The sequence below is a fragment of the Lissotriton helveticus genome, chromosome 7, assembly GCF_964261635.1.
Source record: "Lissotriton helveticus chromosome 7, aLisHel1.1, whole genome shotgun sequence".
Lineage (NCBI taxonomy): Eukaryota > Metazoa > Chordata > Amphibia > Caudata > Salamandridae > Lissotriton > Lissotriton helveticus.
The window spans coordinates 1,021,732,432-1,021,755,231 of record NC_136068.1 but is presented as its reverse complement, the minus strand read 5'-3'; the positions used below and the strand labels follow the sequence as shown (position 1 = coordinate 1,021,755,231).

Sequence of the window (22,800 nt, the reverse complement as noted above, 5' to 3'; positions counted from 1 at the left end):
CGCTAAACGATTCAGTAAATCTCTCTCTCGATAGTCAGGCAGTTGACTTCGCAACTGTCTTCGTTCTGTGTTAGGGGTCGTATTAGGCGACCCGAGAAAAGGTGAGAAAAGATTAGTAACAGTGTTGGCCATTCTCTGTCGAACGGAAGGAGAAACTGACGGAAGAACGGGCAGAAAAACAGGGTGAGATAAGGCAGGAGCAGAGGCAATAGCAGAGGGGGCATCAGGAGAAATAGAAGGTGCACTAGGCAAAGTAGTAGAAAGCACAGGTGAAGCAGATGTGATCGGTGGGGCTTGAGGAGGCTGCACCAGAGGAGCAGGAGCCAGCTGAAGAGTAGCTGGTGGGTGCTGTGGAGGAGCAGGAGGCAATGCAATCACAGGTTGCGCAACTAAAGGTTGCGGAGGTGCCGTAGCATTTTGCGCATAGGGGGGTGGCGAACTTAACAAATGCGATATTAGCGGATCTTTTTCAAGCTCTTTTGCTGCATCTTGCTTAAGAGGCGGCAAAACTGGATAGCACTTATCTATTACCATTTTACGTTGCCTGTGCAACTGCTCACTCATCTGTTCTTCTTCATTGTCTTTAAACTGCATAGCAGCTTGCATTATTGAAGTACCCCCTTCTCTCTTATTTTTCTTTGCTGATTTAATTTCTTTCTGTTTGGCCTCCTTACGCCATAGGCGGAAAGAGTCAAACATCGCCGGCCGGGCTTTCTTCTTGAAAAGTTTAACTTCAAGGTTATCTAGGATTTCGGTGTCACAGCTACCATATTGGGGCCATTTTAAAATACCATCTTTTCTGGTGTATTTGATCCACACTTCGTTATATGTGATGGGGCCTACTCCATGTTTCACATATAATTCATAAGTTGGAGTTCCAACCGGAGGAACCGGACACGAGTCCTCCAATCGGGAGTCCCTATTATTACAACCAAGACAAAACAAATTTCCAAGTCTAAGACCAGGCATTTTTGCTCTCTAGTCTAGCTCCAAACTTCGAAGGATTATCGATTACGATATTTCTCGTGAATACACGAGTCTTTCGGCTTTGGCACTTGCAAGTTCCAAATTGATCCCAAAGGATACCCAAGACTAAGAACCAACTAAGGACTGGGAGACGCTCCACTTATACTTAACTGAAATATCGATGACGTCACCAGAAGACTCGTCTTAGCGTTTCGCACTACCAAACTTCAAGGGTCCAAATCAGGGCGCTAGCCAGGGCAGCAGTCCTTTGTAGCCGTCGGGAAGCGGGGAACCTCGCAGCAAAGACTTTCGGACCACGTCGACATGCAGGGGTCGATGAAGTGGCAGGCCTTCCTCCAGAATTTTCTGACGAAGCTCCTCACGAACCTCTGGCTGGACCGGTACCGCTGGAATCGCCCCAAACGTTGGGCGCCAACTGAGGTACTGGGTTTTTCAGAACCGGTACTGAACCGGTAACCCAGCGGTGTCAGGGAACACACCCAAAGACCTCGAGTTCTTTCCTGATTCAGACCACAGAAACTCAGAGTCTTCTAGGTGAAGTCAAGGATCGATTTTATTGGCTGCAACCAAGGTAACAAGCGTCCTAGAAGTACAACACACAGGATGTATATTCTCAGGAGACTGCTGCAATTCACAAAGTCAGGCTTCTCCTTTTATACGAAATATTGTGCTTTAGGCAAACATTCTTTACATTTTACTATACTATTGAAATGTTTCCATTACAAAGAAAAAGCAGAGTCATGATGACAAGGCCATAGTTCAGTTTGTCCAGCCCACAATAAATTACCCGGCAAGGTCCAGCATTTCCATCAGATACCAGTGCACCCCCAATAAAAACGGGCACCTCCCCATCATAAAGCAAGTGAAAGAGAAAAGAGCGAGGACAGGTGTGAGCAAGATTCGGCAGGGTGTGTGTGCGATGAATGGGTTTATGGCCTGTTGTACCTTGATGCTATCTCGTTCGACCACTGGGAGAGGAACTGACCAAACAGGTTCGGCCTGGGGCAATGGTTCCAACTTGCCCAGGTCAGAGAAGAGTCAATCAAGGTGTACGTGTCCTTTGGAATCGAATTTAGCTGTATTATAAGCCTATGTAAAGGGCAACTCACAAAATGGCTGCCTTGGAAGCCAAGGGTTCAAGACGAGAATGACGATTTCGAGGTGAAAACGTCACTCGAATATGACGAAAATGCTTGTACATAGTGTACTGGCCATTCTCGGTCTTTTGATACCAAATTCGTCATATTACGACGAAGTTTAATTCTCGAGTCCAGAGTTATTACACGAGTCCAGAATTTTCAGAACTACACTCCTTGAATCCCAGTGTCCTGGAGGCGCTGCAATAAGATGGTATGGTTTACAGTGTCAAAAGCGGCACTTAGATCGAGGAGGATGACTGCCACCGATCCTCCCCGATCCAAGATGCCCCTTGTTTCCTCCAGGACCGCCAATAAGGCCGACTCCGTCCCATGCTTGGGGCGGAAGCCGGTTTGCGAGGGGTCAAGGAGGCTGTTCTTCTCCAGAAAATTGGTCAGGAGACTATTAATATATTTTTCCAGTAGCTTGCTGGCCCAAGGAATCAGGGAGATTGGACGATAATTGCTGAGGTTGTTGATGTTCAGATTAGGCTTCTTAGCAAGTGCCTTTACCCTGGCCTCTTTCCACCTAGATGGAACTGTGTTGGTGGAGATGGAGGCATTAAGTACCTTCAATATAATCGGAAGGATGGTTTGACTGACGGTCCTTAAGAAACTCGGAGGGGCGGGGTCGCTGGGAGAGCCCGATTTTACCTGGGTCATTAAGGTGGCTAATAGATCCGAGTGCAGCAATGGAAAGTTATCCAGCACTGGTGACGTATTATCTGTCACGCCATGTTTGGCATGTCCAGAAATGGCTACTGGGATATCTGGTTGGGTGATTGGAAAGGCAGAGTATATAAGGTCTATTTTAATAAAAAAGTAGTCTGCCAGCTCATTACAACGGACTTGTGGATTGTCACTGTTTATGGGAGGCTGGGAAAGGACAGTAAGGCTTTTTACTATTCTATATATTTCCTTAGAATTGGACCTAGCATCAGTGATCTTTTGCGTAAAGTGCTGAGATTGAGCTTTCTTAATCTCCAACTTGTATAATTTCAATGCAATTATGAGTGATGTTTCAATGACTATGAGTGACACTTTCGCTCGAGCAAAATCAAGCAAGGAAGATGAGGGAAACATATAGATATCAGAAATTACGCCTGTTTGAGCAACGAGAAACTCTAAGAAGATCTTGGAGGGGCACTAACCAGAGACAGACTGAATGACTGCAATTCTCAGTAACAGGGCAGGCAGTCGCTGCAGCTGCTCAGTATATTATCTCATCAATCTGATCATTCATGACCATGTGCTAGCCTCAAAACAAACTTTATAGCATAGCATAGCATAGCAAGTGCACCTAGGAGATTGTACCCTCACTCAGTCTCAGGCACTTATTTGCAAGCCTGGTGAGCCGGCGCTGCGGCAACACAGCTGCTTAGGTTTCAGATTGCTTATGTGTGACAATTCTTTAGCTCAGTGTGCTTGTTTGTGACATTTCATTCTCTTTGAGTGAGACTATAGAAACCAGCAGTTATGCTTTGTGCCATTCTGCACACATACTGAGTATAAACTGTGCAGAAATAGTGAGCTGAGTGCTAGCACTTGTTTGCTTGGCAGTTAGGAGTTGCATCACGCTGCTTAAGAAGCACATTTACCTTCATCATCGATAATAAAGAACATTATCATATGAACGTGCAGCTGCAATACATCACTGTGTGCTTTGACTTTAGGCATTTAATACATCAGTCGCAACTAGCACTGGCCTGATAGGATTAACTGCCAATATGTCAGTGAGAAAGGTGAAAAATACAGACCCAGAATGTAAAGCTAGGAATGATAGACAGTTTTCACCTCACTGCCACATGACAGCTATCTGATAGTGACACTCACACTGTATTAAAAATAAGGATTCTGATTGATTGACACCCCCATCAACAAAGGAATTTTATATGCATATTATCAATTTACTTAAAATAACTTTTGAAAAAGAAAATATATGGACCTCCAAACATCAAATGCATTGTCCTGCTCCTGTAAAGTTTGCTTTTACTTTCAGATGGTTGCACCAGTCATGCACCACTTCTGCCACTATAAGAAATTGAAACTTTTGACTGGTGCCTTTGCTTCGTCATCCTGTCATAATATGCCAGAAGAGTTATAACCCTTTTGTCATTGTTATGAATTAGAACTTTAGCCAGCCTGCTCTTGAAGCCAACCCCTTCCTGCATTCTGAGATTTGAAGTTTTATTTTTATTTGCCTACAAATTCAGAACTTGCTGAAAGCCGAAGCGCATTAAGTTCATGTCAGCCTACATAACTGTTATACATTTCAAGGACAACAAATAGTTGAATGAATTAGTGAGGGGACTTTATCACCACCAACAGACCTTTCAAAAGCAACTCTATAGCTACAGTATTCCATTCTTGGTTTGCTATTTGATTTCATGCACTTAAACACGCATATCTGCAGCTGCACGGTTTATATTTGAAGGTTTGAACAGTTAACAGTAAAGCCATGCATGCTTTCATTAGTTTGTCCTTCAACAGTCCGTTTGCTAATTCTGCAAACTCATCCTTAGGCTGGGATGGCTTTCCAGCCCCCCAAAAGCAACTTCTCGTGGTGATATACTCAATGTAAGGTAGTGGAGGCAATAATACGGTCATTGCAGTGCCAGCCATCAAGCACCTGCGGTACGCAGAACACCTTATTAATAATATGGAATACCCTTACCTTATTCTGTCAATGCCACACTCTGGCCTCGCAGAGCGACTGGCCGGATCCTTCCAGGTCCCAATGTGCGTGTGCAAGGAGCACCCCAGCCTGCTAAACAAATATGTGCAGGCCTCTGAAGCAGCCGTCGCTACACCCAATGAGGCCCGAGCAGGTGCTGTGTGGATGATCAAGTGCAGACAAACTTTCTCATCAGGGACTCCAATGCTGACTCCTTTACCATGACGATATAAATTGGGGCGATCTGTGGCTTGCTGATTTTCTTCTCCTCACATTATAAACCATTGATTTCATAACCTCATGTGCAATGGTTAAAATGCATATCATACCGACACACAGACAGATCGGTGATCTCTACTATAGTAATTCACATGCTTTAATACTTAAGAGGCTGCTGCTTGCCACTGCACAGTTCAGTTTAGGGGCCAGCCGCCTAACTGTGTCCTCAGACTTGACTGCAACTGATTAGTCTCTCCTTCGGCAAACGGGCACGGAGTCGGACCGTGCGCCACTCCGGCATTAGAGTAACAAACTCAGCAAGCAGCAGCCTCACTGCTGCACAGTGGGGCTGCCTTCACATATGCTCGGTCCTGTCGAGTCGGGTTTGGCGGTAGAGGCCGGGTTCATGTCAGCCCGCCGGCGCGCAGAACGCCTTCACTAGTCCCAGCTTCCGGAATCTGACCTCACTTCCCTCCAGAACGTGAGGTCAGGTCAGATCGGCCCCCCGTGGGGCCACAGTCAGTATGCTGCCCTTAACCACTCCTGAGGGCACAGCAGGCCCCGCCCGGGTGTCTCGGATCGGGCAAAGGACTGCCTCGGCCTGGATACATTGTAGCAGGCAGCAGTACACACGTCAAGATCATTAACTGTCTGTTTACTGACAGTCTGAGCCTGTTCTGGTGGCAGCGCCTGGCCGGCAAGCCTGCGGGGAACAGCAGAGCCAGCGCACAGGGATCAGAGGCGCACCACCGTGCATGCTAGCAACCTGGTGTTACCAGTTTCACTGATGGTACAGCAGAGTGAGATGGTGGCCTAAAATGCGTGACAATGCATTTCAGTGCGGTGATGCGGAGCACCGCACTGAAATGCGTTAGAGTCACACCTGTTGCGTGATACTTGACAGGCCTGGGGAAGTGTTTATGTGAAAATAACAAGGACCCCCTGGGTAGTGCTAATTTAGACTCCTAGGGCAGGGTAAACAACTGAGTGCGAAAATTCCTAGGCAGTCTGACTGCCTAGGAATTTTCGCACTCTGGGGAAGTGTTTAGCAATGCAACAGTTGTTGTTGCACCAAGAATATTGTGCTGCATAACTAAATACTTAGAAGGTCCCAAAAGCGAGACCTATCGGCTATGCCAATGCTTGTTTGTAACGTGTTTCGACTGCTGGTTCTCATCTTCTTTTACAACGGCGTTACCCGTCCTTTTGTAAAGTACTCTGTTATCCTTCACTGTGTCTAGGCTGCGCTACATAAAACCAAAAATTTGGATAAGGTTAACTCCCCCATTACTTTCTCTAAATCTCTCTTGGCATATACATATTAATAATAATAAACTAGGCAGTGGATACTGAGTTTGCACCATGTAACTTAACCTTATTTTATGATGTGTGTTTGTAAGAGAACCACGGCTGTGCAAATCAAAACGTCCTGGCATTTCTTTAAAAATACGATAAAACCGATTAGAGGTCATGTTGAAATGTTTACATCTTGTGGAAGGAAACAAGACGCGTCTGAAATAGATCACTTGATAAGACGTGAAGAATCCTGAACATATTCTGCCAAACAACATGGCCGACAGTGCGAGCATGCTGCTGCTTGCAAAGTTAGCGCTCTTGCTGTTAACTGGAGCTCTCAGATGGGAGCTGTCACATTTTGTTTCGTCCATTGTCTATGTCTAAGCTACGCGTCATTGCCTGTTTGGTGTATCAGGGTGTACGCATGCGCGACTCGGAGGCCCAAGCGGATTGTTGTGAGTCTGACTCCCAGGGATTTGGGGGGGCGGAAATTAACGTGTTAGTGTGTAGAAAAAAGTGGGTGGTGGTTGTGAGCGTATGGGGGCCCAGCCTGGGTAGCGTGCATTAAAGTGAACCTGTAGAGAAGGGGAGAAGTGATGTATATCCGGTGAGCTGAGGTATGTGCAAGGAGGGAGGGGCGGCAAAGGGTATCTTACGCTGGGAAAGGGCCAGAAGAAGGGACATGAAGGTGCATTTGAAACAATGAAAGGTGACTGTGTGCGGTCGCTTCTAATCGCAGTGAGAGTGATCTTCCCTTTTGCTGTCTGCGCCATCCCCCGTATGGCAGAGTGTACAGCCGCCCCACCCCCTCGTGGCTGTTTCTAACTTCAGCGAATTGCTTGCATAGGTTGGGTGCAGTCCTCATCACACCCCTCTGAGACTGGCTGCGATAAGCCCACCCTCATTACACACATTCTTTAAGAGTGCCCAACCGGACTGGGTAGCTGTACCCCTCCCCCTTCTAGTTTTAAACATATCCTTTCCGTCACCGGCTGCCGAACCTTCAAATCCCACCCTATGTAACATGTCCTGCTTTTCCATGTTATATAATATACCCTTCTTTCGAACCAAACGAACCCCCTCGCCACACACGGGCCGTCAGTGGTGCCTGTAAATCAATCGCCGAAGGCCATAGCCAGTCTCTCCCGGGCGCTTGACTGCGAGGACACGAACTCCTGCTAAAAAACATCTCGTCGAAAGAACCTTCACCGCCTTTGTAGGCACAGGAACCCCGGGTTCAAGTAGGTTTAAAAATGATGAGGATGAAATCTCTAGAAGGAACGGTGCCTAATAAATGTAACTGGGAATAATTTCCAAGAGGCGTATCCTCACTGCAATTAGAATCACTTTAAAAAAATTGATAGCATTACTTCATTATTTTGTCATTTTTACACATACTAATTCTGTGTGGACAAACATTCCACCTCATTACTACCAGTTAAACAGCCAAATACATAAATAAGCCACTGAAAGACCTTTGCCAAGTGTCTTTCAACACGTGGGAACACATATAGCCACATTTCTAGTACCGTTTGAGCTGGAAACAATTTTTTGTTAACATCTGCAGATTTTGCAGCAGATGGTGAATTTTGCAGCTCATCCTTAATTTTGCAAAAAAAGTAGCTGCAGCAAAATCACATTATTCCAGCTGCGCTTTTTAAAACGCAAGCTAAAGTGCAGTGCTGCAACTCTGTGCCACCTGACTTGTTTTGGTGCCTCTCCGTGAGCTTTCTGTTATTGCTTAAGACATGTTAGTGTCACTTCAGCGATTTTGTTTCTCCTTCTGTTCGGCATTACCCATGGCTCTTCCGGATGTTACCTACCTGGCATTTCTGGGCATCCCGCCCGGGAATTGAGACAGCTGCTCTCTCATATAAAGTATCTACCTGTTTTCATCCCACCTGTATCCAGGACATGTTACTGCCTATTATTTGTTCCTTGTATAATGCATATACTTGTTCCCATCCCAATTGTTTACACCTGTCCTAAGACTGTTTGTACCATCTGTCAATCCTGTAAAGTGTTCTGATCCCCTCACAGGTGTGATTTGCGCTCTATAAAACTCTCAAATAAAATAAAAATACTTGATAACCAAGCATGTGCTTTGAACAAACAAGACCTATTGGCTTTGTAAGGGCCCTTTTTTAGAAGTGTCAGAGAAATAAGTTGCATCAATGGTTGTTTTGCATAGTTGGAAATTAAAATGTTTCAATTCTAAAAATATGAGACTATAAACTTATGAACATCACTGAGGTCTGTTGAAGGATGGATGTCTTTGGAATGGTTCAATCGCTCCTGTTCTCTCCTTAACGACTTTCTTCTGCAGTCCCTTTCGCAGATACTTACGCCTTTTTTTTATCCCCACTTGTTTTTTAAATCCTCTATCTGCATATTTCACTCCTCACCTCATTCCTCTTCAGCACCCTGTTTTCTCTCTCTTCTGCATATGTTGCTTCCTGGTATCGCCTTCACTTCACCTTACCTCACATACAAACACACTACGCACCCAGCTACCTATAAGGAGTTCATTTTCTTTTACTTTGACCATGTTAATATTATGGCAACTTTGTACCTCTTTCACACACTTTCCCAAAGAATCACAATTACAATTGGAACAAGTGGTTAAGTAAAAAATTCAAAGATGCGATCGCTGAATCACCGGTGTTCCAGCATTGCCTGGCCTCCTTTACTATCCCGCTCATTGATCGCCGCTTCGAATGGCGCAGGCATTCTGCACGCTTCTCTCTGTCCTGCAACGCAGCCCTTTTTTAGGCTCGGTAGTGCTTCGGCCCCTCATTTTCACCTCGCCTCTCCCGATCATCAGCTTGCTATCCTGCGGACCCAACAATTCTCCCGATTCACTGATCCTGTAGGAACCAATACCTCGTTCTCGCCCACCACCCCCTCCCGGCCAACTGGACCCTCATCACGCTCGTGCTGGCAGCCCTATTCCTCCTCATGGCAGTTCATCAGATAACCTTTAGAGTGTGATTCACCACCTGCCTTGGTTGGGACACAGTACCCTCCAATGCACCTACAGCTTCACCACTTGCCTCATCGGCAAATTCCCAGGCATTTATTTGATTGCCTAGTCCTGATGATGATCCCATAACCGTTGTTGGGGATTGAAACGCCGTCGACAACCACGTCTTAAACTTTAACCTTCTTGAGATTTATGCGGAGTATAAGATGCTTTTGGTATTGTGACTATTGTTATTTTGTATTTTCATTAAAAGCCATTTTTAAGTCATATGCCTGTGGTAAAGAAATTGTTGATTTCCTAAAACCCCGTCACATCCTGCTCACTCAATGTTCATGTAATGTTAAGCTTTAATTTTTGTAAATAATTTCTAAATATCATCCATTTGGACACGAGTAGACCCAATCCTGATTGTAGTATTGTGGCTATCTGTATGTATTTTTCTTGAAGGGGACCGCTGTCTCTAATAACTTACTACTACCCCTGGTCCCTTCTGACTATAAGGGTCCACTTGTTCCTTGTCTGTGTACTGTTATGAGTCACATCTTTAGGGCGAGTCTAACAAACCGTGTGAGCTGTCGGGTTGTGAAAGACTTATTGTGAACTTAAATAAGAGTTAAAGCCTATCCATTGCTTACCATTGGTTGGCATTATTGTAACTCTCATTTGTTTGCTTATTATTTGATTGCTTGCCTTCCTCTTCCTGTGTTTGTTGCTCCCCTGAAGCTTAGCCTATTTGTGAACCCCTTGATTGGATTACTTGTATCCTTCCACAGCTTCCTTTAGGGATCTGTGTTTTTCGTTTTCATTCAGCACTCCACGCAAATGAATGTGTTTTACTAGCTCTGTCAGGGGCTGCTTCTCCTCCTTGTGCTGTGTTGTTCAACTCCCAACTTGTATGTAAAATCAGAGCAGCAGTGATATTGTTATTGGCTTTTGAATAGCAGATTTTGAAAGAGGGTTTTTTCTTTACCTTCTGTTCCACCTATTGCATGAAAGGTCAAAGTTTGTCACACACAGGCTTTTTCTGCACTGGGGTAAGGGCCATCTGTTGCACTCACTTAGCTGGCATCTGAGTCAGAAGGTTTATTTAGCTTGATGCTTCTCCAGGATGCCTATAAACCTCTTCCTTGGGTTGCAACAGGAGGACCACATGACTGTGGAAAGGTAATTAGGCATTGGGAAGCGTTACATTTCTTATTTTTAAATTCTTTCTGTTTCCTAAGTGAAAAGTTTGTGAAAAAGAAAGCAAGGCATTTATAAAGATTGAAAACATTTAATTCAATTTAAAGTTTTGAGACACCACAAGATGTTTGCTTTTCCTTAAGTATTTTGAAATTGATTTTTTCTCTTTTCGTAAACAAAACTTAACCGACACACTGGCAGCTCGTCACTCGCATTGAGATAGCGAGTTATATTAATGTAATATTATATTGTTTTAAATTGCCATTAAATAACACAGAAATATAATGCTGTGCAGCTATGAACATGCATAGAGTAGAACATATTCTCCATCACAGTTTTGTTTCCCAAGATGTATTTCAGCATGGTAATCCAGTTCTCTCATGATTGTAAATGGATATCAGTTGAACAAAACAGGAATTCTCAATGCAGGGCTTTTCAAAAGTATTTTGGCACCCTTTGTGAGGTACCTTTTATTTGCATAGTCTCTCCCTAATTTTTTTCTGCTAATAAAATGGACACAAATCCAAACTCCACACCCCCATCTTTCCCTCATTGTGGCCCATGTCTTACGAGGAGAAAAGAAACTCCTGGTTTTAAGGGTTTAAAAAAAGGCTACAACCCTGTATGGCCACAAGCTAGTGGTACCTGTGACATTGACAAGCTGGAGGCGACTCTGGCCCTCCACCTTTGTCCCCTGTTCAGCGAGACGAGAATAGCAATTTAAAAAAAACAAAAGCCCTTCCCGTTGCTTTTTTCTTCTTCTTCATAGCATCAGCATATGTCCTTCTTTGGTTGAAATTTATGCATCAGCATATGTACTTCTTTGGTTGAAATTTTGCCTCTCCTCTCCATTCTCTACTGACCTCACTTTATGTAGTCAGTACATCCACCTCAGTAAACTAGGCCAACTCTAAAACCTGCTCTGTTTTATTCGGATTTTTCCACTCCAAGCTCCTGAATTGTCCTACTCTACACCATTATTTTGTGGCCATCCCACCCACCTCACTACCCGAAAGTTACCACCAAATAAATATTTCCATAGTCTGTGGGTGCTAAATTTCCAGCCTTGATATTAGCGCCACTTGATTGATTTGCATCTGTTAAATTGAGCGTACCCTTGTGCTAACCCACACAAACCTTTTGCACTTCCCATTTTAATTCCCTCATATCCTAATATATTTAGCGCAAAGGTTTAGCCCATTGCTAGTGTTTCAGGATTTTTGACTAAATAGCACTATCACTCGTTGTTGTGTTGGTATATGATGAGGTCATAAATATTCGTTCATTCATAATCCGATTTCCAGTGTACAGTTAGCATGCTTCTGGTTCGCCTAGGGTCAAACCCCTTGGCGTTCAACAGTCAATTTTGGTATTGTATCAATCTTTATTTGGAGGATTATTTGATGATGACTTTGCCAGGTCTGCTCTTAAGGACAGATTTTACAAATTAACTCAGTACTCTACTTAGGCGCTCAAATATGCAAGTAGGTGATTCCAATTTACTCGTATAAAAAACACAGTTCAACCTGACGGTTGAAAAAAAGCAAAAGTACAAAATAGTCCATTGCTATTTTTGCCTTTGACTTCATTAATACTTCATTTATGGTAAAACCTGTAGCCAATGTGCTTCATTCAGCAAGAACTTTAGGGCTTATTGAGTGTTATAAATATTCTGTATTCAATCCTTATTCGTGTAGGAGATTTGTTGTACCAGGTGCATCAGAAAAATAGTTGTTCAAATATTTCACATTCTCCTCTGAAGGGCTTTGTCTTGTACAAAAACCGATTTTTAAGAGTGAGAAAAATGTTCCCAACTTTAAAGTGAGCTCTGTGACCCACACTGAATGTCAAATTTGGAACTGGCGTTCCATAGAAATTACGAATCAATATTGAAAACATTAATGGTTTGTGTCTATTGTTCTGTCGCAAACCTTTGAAGAGATATTTACTCCTCAATGGTGGTGATAACTGATTCACAACGGAGGTGAGTGGGTTCTCTTAGGACCATTGCCTGTTCCCACCTGAAGTTTTCCAAAATGTAAGCCATTTTCTTTCTTAAAGCTGCACAAGTTTTTTTAAGGAACACCAGATGCTTTAAAAAAAAATCCATCATGGAATATAAGGGCGAGGGGGTGTCTATGGGGCCTGTAGTGGAGTATTTTGGAGTGAGAGAGAGAGGGGTGGTGGGGGGAGTGCGAATAAGGGCGTGTGAGTGAGTTAGAATGAGGAAGGAAAAATTAGCACAAGTTAGTGAGCATGAGTAAGAGTGACTGAGGGAATATGAGTGTGGGTGAGCGTGTGGTATGCTTGTGTTTCTGCTGCAAGCCATGGTTTACTTTAGGTATCTCTTAGCTTATGGGGCACCCATGGCAAACTGCTTGTAATCTGTATCCCTTCTATATGTATCCCTTTCTTATGGACAAATGTATTCTTTTTTTAGTCCATCGTAGGCTCACAATCCTATTTATACTAAACACTTGCTTTGTCTTCTGACTTTTAATGCATGCACCTACAAGTTTTGGAAGTGCTTTTTGATACTGTTTGTATTTATGATTTGGATCACCATTGTATTGTTGATATTTTTCATTAATCAAGACAATAATCATTTTATTATTATGTGGCATTGGCATTTGGGACGCAATTTGTGGTATAAGGGTGGTCACCTGTGGCAAAATTCAGGCTCTGGCATACTGGATGTAATTCTCAGCCTAATGGGAATCCCATGGCAAAATGTAGGCCCTGGCATGCCAGAGGCCGTTCATAGTTATTTATGGCACCTTGGACAATATACTGGTGCTGGCACGTTGGAGGTAATTGACCTCAAGGAGAGTAACTCAGCATAGTTGTGGGTAGGGCATGAGAACAGGCTAGACCTCACATACCAGAGATAATTTTGGCATATGGGATACCCATATCAAACAATATGACCAAAGGCAAAAGTCTGATACTGATATGTTAAACATGATTCTTATCACAAGGGTGCACTCTTTGTTTATGCATGGCATACATGCAAAATACTGGCAGTGGGCCCTTGGAGGTCATTTTTAACGTTGAGGCAGATTTAAATTAGCAAATTTTAGAGAAAAAAAATGGGTTCAGGGCTCGAAAAATCCCAAAAATGGTACTAGTCCTGCAGGACTAGTACCTTAAAAAATGTCCTTGACCTAACTGCAACCTACTTGACCTCTGTCTCTGAAAGCGGAGCAAATGTGACAAGATAACAAGATTTAAAGGCATCTTTATTGCTCATTAACTTTGTGAGCAATAAAAATGCCTTTAAATCTTATTATCTTGTCACATTTGCTCCGTTTTCATAGACCCAGGACAAAAGTTGTTTTGTTTTCCTACTCGACAGAAAGGGCGAGTAGGACCTAAAAACAGCTCGGCCTTGTTAAATTTAGCTCGACTATGCGAGCGGTTGAGTGGAATTTTCGAGCCCTGGGGTTCCACTATTGGTAAACTTTGGGCTTCATTGGTAAAGCAGGATAGTAAAATAATGTTACAGCAAACAAATGATGGATGGAATGCTGGCAATGCAAACATTATCCCCCAGTCAAAAGATCTGGGTTAAATCCATCGTTCTTTTGCCCATTACTGGTTCATAAGCAAGTGTATGTGTAAATTGTGTTTTTAAAATGCAGTAGTTGACTCATTAAAAAAAAAAAATCCTAAGGGTAAATACCCCATTCTAAACCTTCTAGAAGAGGCGAGATTCACTTTGCTGACTTCCTAGAATTCGGGTCAAGTATTGCCCCTCACCACTTTCAGAGATCACCAGCTGCCACTAAAAGCGAGAACTCTCAAACATTTTCAGTTAGCAGTCCAAGAGTCTTAAACTCTATTCCCCCTCTAACGAGACAATTGTTTCTTTGAATACTTTCTTGAGAGGACACAAAATCTTACTCTTCCACCACCATTTCCAAGTGGGAACATATCCATGATGATCTTCTTATAATTGAGTGCATAAAAAAGCCAATTCTTTCCTGTTATAAAGCTTCCGAGTATATTATATAACATTATTTGATCTTGAGCACACATAGGAAAGCTTTCTGCATGGGTACTTGGCAGATGGATTTTGAACTTTTGTAAGGCTGTCTACCTTCAAAATCTATTTCTAGAAGATTATTCTTTGAGTGCTGCTGTCATGGCATTAAAGTTCTGAGCGATATATCTATCGTTCAGAACTGGAACACTAAGACCATGCAAAAGTTTAGGACGAGGTACATATGTTAAACTTAGGAGTACACCAAATTACAGTAAATGCTCCTGAGAATAAAACTGAGGTCCAAGTACAGTCTCGATCAAGTATTTAATCTAGCCTGGAGCCAGTTGTCTAAAGGTGCATTTTGTAGGTTAGGGCTATTAAAATGTGTTAAACTCGTATTTGTTAAAGACACATGTCCGTTGTGGCTGGAAAAAAAAAGGCTTCAAGGTTTGTGAGTACCTCAATAGAACTCTGGGATGACCTGGTTACTTGGGAGCAAAGTATGACAAATAAATCTTATTGCCTGATTTTTAGTTTGCAAGCTGGGTGATCCTCTTTAAAAATAAAACACATTTTTGGGCGGGGAGGTGGTGGCATAGTTAGAAGAGAAGGTGGCATTCTAAACCCAGAGCTCTGCAGCCAACGGGCATATCCATTGCAATCCTTAAACTTGAATCATTTACCAAAAACGGCGATCCACACCCTGAGATCTGCCCTCATTAAGACTGTTTTTGATCTTTCCTATGTTCCAACACCTTTCTTTTTGCTGGTTAAAATTTGTTTAATGGGTATGTCTAGCAGAAAACTGTATTATCAGAATTGCAAGTGATATATATTTAGTAATTCAAAATTAGCTTTATTCAATTTTTGAAAAAAGATAATCATAAAAGCACAATTAAAATACACAATTATGTTACCACATAAACTCAATGTATACATAAGAAACAGATAAGGGTTACATTGTTTTTATCTTTACATTGTATTCCTGAACCTAATGACACTTTTTTAAAATAAGGCGATACCCCTCATAATCATTTCATTTTCCAGAGATTGTAACTTCAAGTAAGCTATTCTACATTGTCTTCAACCCATACTTTTCTGTATTGGTATTAAGAACCTTTTCCCGCGTAATGTATAACATTTACAAAATAAGATGGTATGCATAGTAGATTGGTTTGAGATGTCATCACATGGAAAACAGAGAAGATTTCTCGACCAATCATTAACTCCTGGAAAGGTAATCAATCTATGGAAGGTCCCAAAACGAAAACGACTTAAAAGCATGCGATAGAAGCTTCCCTGTACTTGAGCCAGATAAGGTTGTGTGCCTGGCATATTAACATCATTTGGTTGTCCATGACAGTTATTATTACTCTTTCTTTGAGCCATCTCTTATTTTCTATGTGGATCGGACATTCTATTTTTAAAGTCTTTCTTGAAGTAGATACCATACTCTCAGATGCCTCAAAAAATTCAGGGTGACCAATTTCATTAGCCATATCTTTAATATAACCAAGCCAGGGTATGGTAACAGCCCTGTCTAATTTTGAACAATTCGGGGGCGATAGGTGGCGCTGGACGAAGATGGGCGCACTTGAGTGAGGCTCCAGCCCCGCCGAGCAAACAAATATACATAAGCCCCATCCTGCTGCATATTTTCAAGAAGAAAACATCACCGATAGAAGCTGAACGAGCCGTGACATCTGCCGATGCCCCACATGTGGCGCCACTGCGATTGGTGAGCGAAACGGCGGCACTAGTAGTCGGCCGCGACCCTTCGCCCTGAGCTCGCGGACCCCGCGCCCGGCTGGCGCTCTCACGTGAGACAGAGGCTTGCTGGCCCAATACAACATGGCGGACAAGAGCTCCGGCAGCGGGACAAGCGGAACAAGCAGGTGAGCTCCGCGACAACTGGTGAGCCCCTGGGGACACGTCGTGCTAGCAGTGACCGCCCCTGCCGCATACACCTGATGTGCTCCGGACTACTTACTACCCCTTTTTTTCTCCCGCGGAAACATTGGTGCTGGCCCCTGGTGCTGCTCACGAGTAAGCGCCCCCCCCCCCCCCCCCCCCCCCCGGAAGAGACAGCGCGGAGGACCAGCGAGCTGCGCCGGACGGAGGGCTGGTGCTACCATAGTGCAGGAGATACGGAGACAGAGCCGGCGGAGCGGGGGAGGTCGCGGAGCAGCCATAGACGCCGCCATTTTGAGGGGGCCTACTGAACCAATGGCAGTGTGCGGGCGGGCTGGAGGGCGCCGTGGAACGGAATACTAGGCTGTCGATATACAGGTCAAACTGCTGATGCACACCCAGGAATAGCTACAGCATTTATCAGGCCCAAACACGACGCAGGCAGCACCACCTGCAGATCTTCTGGACCACCCTTTCATCCCATTAGGGTGCAATTGGCGACGGCCTGGTCCCGGTCATATCAGTTTTTTAAGAAGGACTCTGCCCTGTAGCCCAAACGAAGGCCGGCACCACACATCACTAACTTGCGTTCCTGGGCGGCGGTTAGACACACCCTAGTCCGCACCGTTCTGGCTGTTTTCTCCACTGAGCCCCGACAAGCCTACTACATTGATTGGCGCACAAAACAACCCGTGGGACTGCTTCAGTCGGTTTGGAGTTGAGGGACCAGAAGGGATATCGCCACACTCTATAAGCTACGCTCCTGCCCATTACGCATTGCAACTTCGACTCCACCTCACACCAGGGCCGCAACAAAATGGGGCGCACGGACACTAGACAATCCAAAATCCCTTTTGAGACTCTCAAAACCCCAGCGCCTCCACCGCCAGACACTGCTGCGCAACAAAATGACGCCCCACCTGAGGAAGACTGGCGGGAGATCCTGCTCGGGATGAAACACAGTCTAACCTCCATTGATTCTAAAATAGACACTCTAAACATGAGAATGGACACAGTGGTGGCCAAACTGGGTCAGCATGACACCTGCCTGAAAGAAGCGGAGAGCCGAATATTGGACTTGGAAGATGGTCTCGACGTCGCGGGACCGCCATGTCTCACAAATGGACAAGTTACTTAAAATAATAGCCGACAAAAACGAAGATTTGGAGGCTCGGTCCCGCAGAAACAATATACGCATCAAGGGCCTTGCGGAGACCACCAACACGGGCCGTATGGAGGACTTTATAGAGAAATTGCTAATAGACCTTTTCGGCAGAGACTCTTTTTCTCCTCACCTCACCGTGGAGAGGGCGCATCGGTCACTTGCCCGCCCCCCTCCTGGTGCACCGCCGAGGCCTATTATTCCCCGCCTACTCAATTACCGCGACAGAGATGCGGTCCTCCCCCGGACCCGAGAAAAACAGCAAATACCATATGAGAACACACCTCTGGCTTTTTTCCCCGACTTCACCCCAGCTGTGCAGGAGGCCCGACGAAAGTTCGCAGGTGTAAAGAAGAAGCTACAAACACAAGAGATCCCCTACGCCATGCTCTACCCCGCGAAGCTCAAAATCACACATTGAGGGAAACCGTATTTCTTCACCACCCCGCAACAGGCAGAAGATTACATCAAACGTCTAAAAAAGGCATCCTCACAAGAGACTGATTCCCGCAACCGCTCTAGATCCAGCTCTCCACTATCACACCAGGACTGATACTTATGGCAAATGGATGCCCAAAGAGAGAGTCACATTGATTCCTCATGATGAGACTGAGCGCACTGCTTTGGTGATGTATATGATAATTTAACATATCCCCTTTTTTTTCTTGAATATGCGAATTGTAGATATGCTCGCCGACCCACCTCCGTCCCACGACTGCCTGCCCGGCCTAGCAGCTGGCGGACCAGTGGGTGTAAGAATGGAGGTGAATGGGCTAGTCGAGCGCCCCTAGTGACACTTCCCCCCCCTCATAGGGCAAACCCCTGACCCCCCCTGGCACATGGGGGAGATCTTGATAAGTGTACTACGTTTTAGTTCAGAGGGTGGGATTTCTGTACCCGGCAAGTTGGGGACGCCGGAGTGGGTGGGTTACCAACACAATATGCAACGCTTTTCTTAGTGCTGAGGGTGGGGCAGCTCTTTTGCATCACACGCTGTTCAGTATGTACCACCGGGGGACCGATAGGTGAGACACTCAAACCCCGAACTCTTAAAGTGGCATCGTGGAATGTTCGAGGCCTCAATGACCCTAGAAAACGCAGGCAAATCCTGGGGTACTTAGACACAACATAGTAATAGCCCTCTTACAAGAGACACACTTAGCGCCCAATGACAACCCCCCCTTTGCAGCCCGATGGGCCACGTGACGTAACTTTTCATCGTACTCCACTTATTCTAGGGGGGTTTCCATCCTAGTCAAACGCGGAGAGGCCTTCACGCCCAAAGGCATGGAAGCCGACGCGGAGGGTAGATTCTACTTACTATGGGGGCAACTGCACACACATGACATCCTGTTGGCCAGCTACTATGGCCCTAACCCTGACACGCCCAATCCACTGCTCTTGATATGGGGTAAAATACAAGCACTAGGCATTACCCACGTTCTCCTGGGGAGTGACTTCAATACTGCCATACAGCCGCAAGTAGACCAGTCCCGCTCGCTGCCTGTCTCTTACAATGCCATGCAACGCACACTGCGAGACATAACAGATGCGAACAGCTTGATTGATACGTGGAGACATATGCACCCAGGACTTAAAGAAGGTACACACTACTCAGCAGTTCACGCCACCTGGGCTAGACTAGATGACGTGTTTACGTCCACAGGGATGACGCATTGGATACAACAGGCAACCCATCTGCCCCGTACCTTTTCCGACCACTCCCCAGTACTGGTAGAATTGCAGATCCCGTTGGATAGTTCCCCATCTGTAAGCTGGCGCCTCAATCCCTCCCACCTCACTGATACGGCTTTCAAGGCTGAACTAGAGCAGGATATCCAAGATTTTTTCGACCGTAACCGTACATCTGTAGAAAGTGTCACAATAGTGTGGGAGGCTTTTAAAGTCACTATGCGTGGGTGGTGCATAGCCAAAGGCGGGGGAATACTTAAATACCTAAGGGCGGACCTTCGCAAGTTGGAAACCGAGCTACACACATTATAGCGCGCGCTCAGCCGAGAAGCGGCTAATGCAGCGACCATGGCCCACAAAAGTGAAAAACTCACTGAATGCGAGACCGTTGCAGACAGAGTGTAGATTTCGCTGCAAACCACATGAAGCACGTGTTTATGGGGAGGGCGACCGCCCTGGAAAAGCCCTAGCAAATTCCATCAAACCCCCTAAATTCGCTAACTATGTAATTGCCATCCAAGACACTCAGGGAGGAAACCGAGCTACAGACATTAGAGCGCGCGCTCAGCCAGGAAGCGGATAATGCAGCGACCATGGCCCACAAAAGGGGAAAAACTCACTGAATACGAGACCGTTGCAGACCGAGTGTAGATTTCGCTGCAAACCACATGAAGCACGTGTTTATGGGGAGGGCGACCGCCCTGGAAAAGCCCTAGCAAATTCCATCAAACCCCCTAAATTCGCTAACTATGTAATTGCCGGGGCGCTAGAGGGCGCCAGGCAAGATGGCCGCACGTCCGTGAGGCTCCGCCAGATCGGATCAATATCCTTCATCTATCCTGTTTAATCTGCCGCGGTGAAGTGCCAGGCGTTGTGGCCAGCAGTGGAGAACTGCGACGAGCCTGATCGGCGCCGGTGATCTGGCTGATCGGAGCTCCCCTGACATTGCAGGTGATGAGTGAGCTGCCGGCTGGCGAACCGCCATTGTGGTGCTCGAGAGCGGAGGCTGTTCCCGGAGGCTGCGGAAGGGCTGGGCGCCGGAGACGGCGGCTGCGGTGGCGGCTTGGTGATCGGACGATACTTCGCATCTTGGACTGCCGGAGGGGAGCGGCTGACCGGCGGTGGAGTGCGCGAGGCAGCGGGGCCTTGTCCGACTTCTGCTGGCTGTGGTGAGTGGGGTGACGGCCTGGGATAGCCTGGGGCTGCGGAGGTGGCGCTGGGCCGCACTTGGACGCGCCGCGCAAACTGTGGCTGGTGGGGGCGGGGCGGGTCCGGGAAAGCTGACGAGGGAAGCGCTGGGTTGAGAAGTGCCCTGACAGTCCCTGCTCCACTGCTACTCATCGGAGAGCGTTCTCGGTGGGGACATATTTGCTACTCGACTGCTGCACTGCTTATTGCGAGCCGAGGGGCTGTAGTGTCTGTACTGCTTCCTCCTGCATAGGCGCGGCCATGATGGACTGAGCTGCAACTGAGTGGAACGTTATTGAGGATTAGCGTGAATTGTGCACGTTGTGAGACTACGTGAGGCCAGAGGACCTGAACGCAGCTGCCTGGTGATACTTGCTTGGCACTATAGGGGAGAGGACTGGCCCTGCGCTGTTGGCGTTCCTCAGCGGGTGTAGCGACGGAAGTGCTCCTAAGTGCGCCTTCTTCTCTGGACAATAGCCTACTGTACTGACCCTGCAGAGGTCCCGCTGCGTGGGTTGCGACATGGGTAGGACTGAACGAAATCAGCCTAAGTTGGTATTTGAGGCAAAAAAGGCCACTATGTCTACCACGCAGGAACCGCCGGTCTCCGAGTCTGCTGGTGCAACGGGCGGTACGCCGAATTTGGAGGGAGTCCTTGTCGCTATGCAGAAGACATTGCAATCCATTGAAGGCACCATGGAGGCGGTCAATCACAGATTGGACCACATGGCCACCCAATTTGATAGGCAAAATGAGCGGATGGGAGAGGTGGAGCAGAGGGTATCGGCCACGGAGGACGGTTTGACCACAGTGACTACGAAAGTGTTTAACATGGAGCGCGTCCTGGCGGTCATACAGGCCAAGAACGAGGAGTTGGAAGGGAGGTCCAGACGCAACAACATTCGCGTCACGGGCCTGCCTGAATCCACGAATGTTGGTCGCATGGAAGACTTCATGGAGCGGCTGATCACTGATTTTTTGGGGCGGAACAACTGTCTCGTGTGTTCATAGTGGAACGGGCGCACCGCTCTCTTGCTAAGAGACCGGTGTCCGGGGCACCGCCGCGTCCTGTTATTGCCCGCTTATTGAATTATAAGGACAGGGACGTGATTCTTCGACTGGCACGAGAAAAGGGCACCATTGACTGGCAAGGCAGTAAACTGGAGTTCTACCCCGACTTTACAGTGGCGGTGCAAAGGGCGAGAAAAGAATTCCAGGCAGTGAAACAACTTCTTAGGGCCGAGGACGTTCCGTATGCAATGCTATATCCCGTCAGACTCCGGATTGGACCACCGTCGGATAACAAAATCTTCACCTCATCAAAGGCGGCTATGGATTATGCGAAGAAGCAGAAGAAAAGGAAGAGACGCGACTGCGGCGCGGAACGAGGAGGCAGAGGCTCTAGACGAAGCTGAGTGAACGGGTGCCTCTGGATGGCACGGACATTGGCCTTAACCTGTTGTGCTGTGGTGTCACTGTCCACTGATTTCCTGTTCTTGACACTGATGTTCGAGTCTTCCATGATCGCTGTTACAGGCAGTGACCGGACTGGATGAATGCACTGCGGTGGCTTTAAGTATACTGCTTGATGTGATTTGGCGTTTGGTTACCCTATTACTGTATTTGCTTGTGGTGCTTTGTGACGCATACCCACTGGAATTAGAATAGGTGTGAGTCAATCTGGCTCCTATGTTGGTTGGGTTGAATGTGCGCAGGGTCACCGTTACACGTTATGATTGACACGCTGTTGTGTGTGGAGGAGATTGGAATGTGACGTTGGACAAGACGCTGGATAAAAAGGATGAGAGGCCAACCGTGCATAAAAGAGCAACTGATGCGGTGCGTGATGGTATGTGTAACCTTGGATTAGTGGATGTGTGGCGACTGGGACATCCGGGCGTGAAGGAGGGCACTTGCTACACATCTGCCCATGACACTTGGTCGCGACTGGATTATTGGCTAGTTACCCGTGATGTAAGTGGGTGGGTCAGGCGTGCCAACCATCTACCCAGGACCCTCTCGGATCACGCTCCAGTGCTTCTAGAGGTGGGCTGGCCACTGCTTATAACGAGCTAGCTGATCAGGAGATTACCTTCTTATCCAAACGTACTAATGCACGGTACTACGGTGAAGGGGGACGCGTTGGACGAGGGCTGGCTGATAGAATTAGGGAGCCCTGGGCGAGGCACTGCGGGGTTCAAGAAATAGTCATGAGGGCGACACTGTCACTAGCGCTGCTGGTATCCTCGATTGCTTTGCGCAGTACTACGAGCAGATGTATAGTTTCAGGGACACGGCTGATGAGGCGGAATTGGCACAGTACTTGGACGATATCGCCCTGGTGTGGCTGTCCAAGGGGCAGCAGGAATTTTTAATGCACCACAT

General features: G+C 46.3%; 1 protein-coding gene across 2 annotated transcripts in view; it reads left to right on the top strand.

Annotated features, from left to right (window-relative positions):
• The first annotated feature begins 6,674 nt into the window (after positions 1–6,674).
• The window catches only part of RNF145 (ring finger protein 145), a 353,477-nt gene continuing 337,351 nt past the window's right edge, over positions 6,675–22,800 (top strand). The window contains exon 1 of one of the 2 annotated variants that reach the window (XM_078653727.1): positions 6,675–6,767. The gene's annotated coding sequence lies outside the window, so the exon portion shown is untranslated. Of the gene's footprint in view, positions 6,768–7,534; positions 7,554–22,800 lie in introns of those variants that run through there. The other variant, XM_078653728.1, reaches the window with a different exon arrangement.